Below are 6134 nucleotides of genomic sequence, written 5' to 3'. Positions count from 1 at the left end.
GCAATAACCCCTGATATGAATTCTCTGGAAACTCATGTTTATAAATATTTAAACAAATTAAAGAGAATGGCAACAAAAATTTTACTAAATGTTCTTAGTGACAAAACCAGCTGGCAATGACACTGCCTCATGTAAGTCTTCAGAAAATTATATTTTGTCTGTTATTTAAGAGAAACATAACTTCGCAAGGTCTTTGACAATTCTCAAAAGGCTCTAAGTCAAAATACAAATGTAAGGGATGCTGAGTAGTTTCAAGTAAATTAAAGTGAATCAATACAATTTTTGGTTTAGTATGTCTTCCTTGAAGCTGACACCTATTCACTCAACAGCTCTTTAAGGAGCTTGTGTGTGTCGGACACCACGGTGCTCACCTGATTAAACAGTGGGTTCAGACAAAGGTCCCGCCTGCGTGCAGAGCGGTGGCGGGGAAGTGCACTCACAACATAAGCAGACTGACCCGATGCCAGAGGTGCACAGGACCTCCATGGCCAGGGCTGGAACCAGGGAAGACCTCACAAGAGAAGAACACACTAGGCACCCAAGACGTGTGTGTGTGTGTGTGTGTGTGTGTGTGTGTGTGTGTGTGTGTGTGTGATGAGTACAAAGGAAAGAAGAGCTCAGCAACTGCCTTCTCCACCCCACACCCAAGTAAGCAAGTTTTCAATTGGAAAAGGGTGAAAAAAAAAAAAATAGAAGTATCAGAAACTGGGATGTATAATGAACATGGAAAGGAACATCCCATCAGGCATGCTGCGAAATTCTTTAACCTGAAGGTTTCCAGAATGAACGTTGGCCCTACAAGCTTTCTCACCACTGACGGCATTGCTTTGTGATTGGGTGAGATGATGTTACTTTTGAATGTTCTACACCTTGAATTCCAGTGAGGCGAGGCATGTTTCCACTGCTCTGTGAGTGGGTTGGGACAGGAAGAAACAGGAGACCGAATGCAGCTGTCTCTCACGAGTCCTGCACCTCCTCTCAGCCACCCTCTTCTGTGCTAGCATCTTCTTGCTCCCAGAACTGCAGTCCTTGGTTAATCCTATAGATGAATCTGTTTCATTTACCACGCTTGGGTTATAGTAATCATTTTCCTTTCAGTTTTTTTTTCCCTTTCAATGCCCTCTGTTGCATCTTCTGTTGCTTTTCTCTTTGCTCATTAGTTTAAGAAATATTTTAATGCCCACTATGTGTGAATCACCATGCTGGAGTCTGACAAAACAGAGAAACATCAACATGAATACAACACAGCTCCTGCCACCAAGTTTCTAAAGACCCAAGAGATGACAAGCATAGTTACACAAATACCTCTAAGTCTGGAAAAAGAACATGTTAAGATATGTTAAGTGCTAAATTAGAAACAAAAACACAGTTCTATGAAAGAAAAGAAAATATTTACTTCCAAATATGTTCTGATTGAGGAGGGCCAGGTTGGTGTACCCCCACTGGGCCTTACATCATGGTCCGACTTGACTAAGGCTGAGACAGAAGTAGCAAGGCAGATTAAGCATAAATGTAAGAAGAGAAACCCAGGAGATGTGTCAATGAACTGCATTTCTGAGCATCTCAGGGACAGACTGAGGAGTGGAACTTCATTTATGAGGAAGTAAGGAGCCGCTGTGCTGCAGATCTAAGTGCTTCTGTTATCAGAGGTGAAACGGGTAGCCACTGCGCAGTTGTGTCCAAGGGCAGGGCCTGGCTCCCCGTTTCCCAGACCTGCCTCGCCTTCTTCCACCCATCACTCTGCCCACTTGCTGCTGCCTCAAGTCAAGAGCAGCAAGGATTAGAGAGTGGAAGGGTGGCTTATGACAGCCCCCTGCCTACAGGAAACAGCTGACGCCAGAACACCAGCCAATACCTTAGAGAAAAGAGCCAACCAAAATAGATAATTTGGGAAATAAAACTTTCTTTCCTGTGATCTATGAATGCATTCATTTTAAAGCAAAAATCACTTATCTTTTGAATGTTTCTTCATTTCAGAGCCTATTCTGAGTAATTTCTTTTTTTAATGTATTCAGCACAGGGTCTGCAGGGTCTCACTACACAGATCGGACTCATAGTGATCCTCCTGTCTTCAGCCTCTCAAAAGCTGGGATTATAGGCATATACCACCACGCTCAGTCTCTGAATAATTTTTAAACTATAATTTTTTTCATGGATCATATGCCCAGAGATCAATTTTATTTTGAAATATCTAGTGAAGCCAGGAGGAGGGACAGAGAGCTAACATGGAAAAGGAAAAGCAGTTTTGGTACTAACAGAATAAAGGTTAAGCAATTTTCAGAGTCTTTTATTCCTTAAAAATAGTAGATATAATTTGTCCACATGTATGGGTATTTTTGTAAAAAAGAATGATTTTTATTTTTTAAAAATGTAGGTCAGATGGTAACCATTCTTTGTCAGACCTAACTTGCAAGGAATATGTAGTGTTAAGCAGTATTCAATTACTACCTATTTTGTTCCAGAAGTATTCAGAGTCTCTTATGAAGATAAGCCAGGTACACACAGAATCAAAAAGAAAATAGCAAACCAACTTCAACCAGACAATGATGAGGCTAATATAAAGTCATGTCCATACTCACCTATGAACCTTGTGATACATTTACACATGGCCTTTGAGTGTTCTTTCATATGCAAAAGCACCCCAGGTCCCTTACTATTGTGAATAATGTTGCTTGTAGTCCAAAATAGGTTCCTGAAACTGAAGCTGTACTTCATCTGTACCACTTTGTGAAAAAGATCCTGGCCATCAGTAGATTGTACATAGTGGCTGCTTTGCGGCTCCATGTCTTCCCTCCTGTGTCCTTCGGTGGCTCCTTGTTCAATAAATGGCACCATTGTCCATCCTGCCAGCAAAGCCAAAAGCCTAAGGTGCAGTCACAGTATCTGTTGCTTTTCCACTAAATTTTGCTTAGCATAAAATTCTTATGGTCCATGAACTGAGTGATTGCACCTTGCCACCATCAGTGCTTTTGTCCGCATTGTCCTCACTGCTCCCTTGGATCGTCACTGACCCTTTGCCTCCAGCCACCACCCTCCTACCCTCCCCCACACTCAGTTGAATGCGTCCTTCTAAAATGAAAATGCAGTCACATCATTCTGCAGCTTAAAAATCAGCACCAGTCCTCCCTCCAAAAGACGTCTCAGAGTTCTATGATTTAGCTAGGCACATATTTCATAGTCTTTTTCTGGCAACCATACCCAACTTCCTTCTGAAGACCTCCTCCTTTACAAAGCCATGCCAGTGAGCTTCTCAGTGAAACTGACTCTTTCTCATGCAAATGTCAGGCTTGATCAAGCAGACCACAGCATGCCCAAAAGAATTCACTTGGGTGACTCAGTCAGAACCAGTGAGACTTTGCTGGAATTCCGATAGAAGATATCACTGGACTCCAGCTGCCGCCATACCGTAACAACGCCTAATGCCATTTCAGAGTGGGGTCACCAAAGATGAAGCAGAAAGATGGACATGAAGAGAGGTCTTGGAGTCATCGTTTGAAACTTGTTTTGGACATGTATCTAGGCAGATCTTCCATGCACTTTTCAGTTATGGTAGCCATTAAAAGCTGCTTTCACTTAAGCACTCTGTGCATTTGGTCACTTGTGAAAGATGCAGGCCCACCTAGAAACACTAACAACCAAATGAGATTGAGATTTGCCTTGCTGTGACATCTCCAAAAGCCATGTATATGTAACACATAATCCAGGAAAGTATGGGTAACTGTAGTGTGGGACATCTTTTCCTTGCATGCCTCAGAATCTCTGCAGGTCATGCATCATTTTTTCATAATGCAGTTGCTGCCCTTCGCTGTCTGACTAGCTCATCTTTCAAAGCTCAGCTCCAAAGCTACCTTACTCCCTCTGGCCTCCCCCTCTCCTGTGCACAAGGGGCCCCACAGATGGCTGCAGGAGTCTTCCTTTCCACCTGGGAACTCATGCATGGTCATGGTAGCAGCAGCGCACACTCTTCAAACACTTCTACATTTATTGTCTCCCGTGGTCCTCGATATGGTCTGCACACTTCCGCTGAATCCTAGTCACCAACAGAAGAGCACTGAGAGAGGTGACTGGGGGGGGTAACCAGCCCAGAGGACTCTGCCTTTATGAATGTAACTGGTGCTCTCATACAAGAGGCCCGAAGACTGGCCTTGCCCTCTCCACTGCAGCAGGACAGTGAGCAGACTGACTTCTGCAACAGCAGGGCACCCTCGCCAGACACCAACTAGGCACCATGATCATGGACTTCCCAGACTCCAGAGCCTTAAGAAATCGCTATTAATTTAAACTACCCAGTTTATGATTATTTAGAGACAGCCATTAGCCTCTTCATTTTACAGATGGAGAAAGTGAGGGACAGAGAAGAAAAAAAATGTGGGAGGTGGATGACAAGCCGTGCGGCAGATGCAGGCAGCCTGGCTAGTGAGGCCTTTCTCCCCTACTCCACACTCATTTTATAGCAGTGACATGGTGACACAGCTCAGAAGTGCTCCCTGGCCCCTCTGATGGAGACCTTGTGGTTCATCTTTGTATCTTGGGACTCTCCCTGGTACCTGCTGCAGGATGTGTATAGGGAGCCCTTCATGGTCCTCATCTCTGTCCAGGAAGTTTATATTTGTAATCCCATAGGTGAGTTATTAGAATCCTGTCAAGTTAAGTCCAATCTACCACTTCCAGTGCAATCCATGGCAAGAATACAGACACTAAGGCATACTAGTAGTTATGAGGAGCCAAGGGATCCAAAGTCCAGCCATGGTGATGGCCAACCAGGACAAAGGCATTGACCCAAGGCTGAACCCAGGTTTTACTAGTTCATGAAGAAAGCGGTGACTTGAGGATGAGTGACCGTGAGAGTGACAGGAAGTGGCTGAGTGCTGCGAGCTGGGCTAGGAGGAGGCCTGCATTCACCTCTGCAATATGCAGAGAAGGCTATGAAGGAAGAGTAATCTGCCTTGAGACAGTGTCTCGTGTTCTGGGGTCTGGCTTTTCAGCTCTGATATGTAATCTTTCAAGCCCCAGGAAGTCACAGCCTCTATCTCAAGGCTAGATCCCAGCTGACAGCATGGAACATTGGCTCTTCATCCTGTCTTGACCTGGCTCACATTAAAGAGCAACAGTGAGGGGTTCTGGGGAAACACACCTGCTATCTTCAAAGAGCACCACCAGTGCCTGGCTAGACCACTATGCATTGCTTAAAGCCAACTGAAGAGATGAAGAAAAGCCCTGGCCAGCTCTATACTTGTGAATACATGGAAATAGGGCCAGGCTCAGGCAAAATGGAGACAGTTGCTCTTCTTTCAAGGAGAGTCACCCAGGTGTCTGCCACAGATGTGCTCAAGGAAAGTGTGGTGAATCAGTCACAAGTTCTTTCCAGTCTCAATCTCTACAGGTGCAGAGACAATGAAGAGAGGGAGACAGGGCACACCGAAGAGCCCTAAAAGCTTCCCTCACATTAATCTAGATTCTTCCACTTAAGGGAAACTAACTCAAAGTGCTTCAAGAAGAGGAAAACTGGAAAACACAATGTTGACTGAAATAAATCAGATGCGCAAACTTAGATACTGCGTGGTACTTCTTACCTGAGTGAGGCAAACTAGGAGAAAAATAAAGGATATGCAGAACAAGACAAGGGGCTGCGTGTCTTACAGGTAGAAAGGGGTTCAGGAGCCCATGCTGAGGAGTGAGAGGAGAAGGGGAAACAAACAGAGTGAAGGTGTGGCAGGTATGAGGTGCCAATGACCTCAGTGAACATAGGCCCAAATATACGCCACAAACAGGATTAACATTGATAATATCAGCCAAGGCCCAGACAAATAGCTCAGCAGATTAAAGCTCCTGCAATCAGGCACAGGGGCCAGGGGTTCCATCCCTAGCCCTGCCATGTCAGCCCTGCTCCTGGGGTGCACTGAGACAGTGATTAAGACTGGGCATGGTGGTGTGCGCCTGTAGTTCCAGCTCTTGGGAGGCTGGCAAAATAGCTCAGCAGACTAAGTGCCTGCTTAGGCAAGCGTGGGGAGCAGAGTTCAATCCCTGGTACCACATGCTGTGCCAGCCCCACCCTTGGGCACACTGAGCTGCCCAGTGAGGCCAGACGTGGTGGCACATGCCTGTAATCCCAGTGCTAGGGAGGCTGAAAACAG

Source organism: Octodon degus, unplaced genomic scaffold, assembly GCF_000260255.1.
Source record: "Octodon degus isolate 3935 unplaced genomic scaffold, OctDeg1.0 scaffold00006, whole genome shotgun sequence".
In the NCBI taxonomy this organism is placed as follows: domain Eukaryota; kingdom Metazoa; phylum Chordata; class Mammalia; order Rodentia; family Octodontidae; genus Octodon; species Octodon degus.
The sequence above is the reverse complement of the archived record's forward strand: the minus strand, read 5'-3'. Positions refer to the sequence as shown.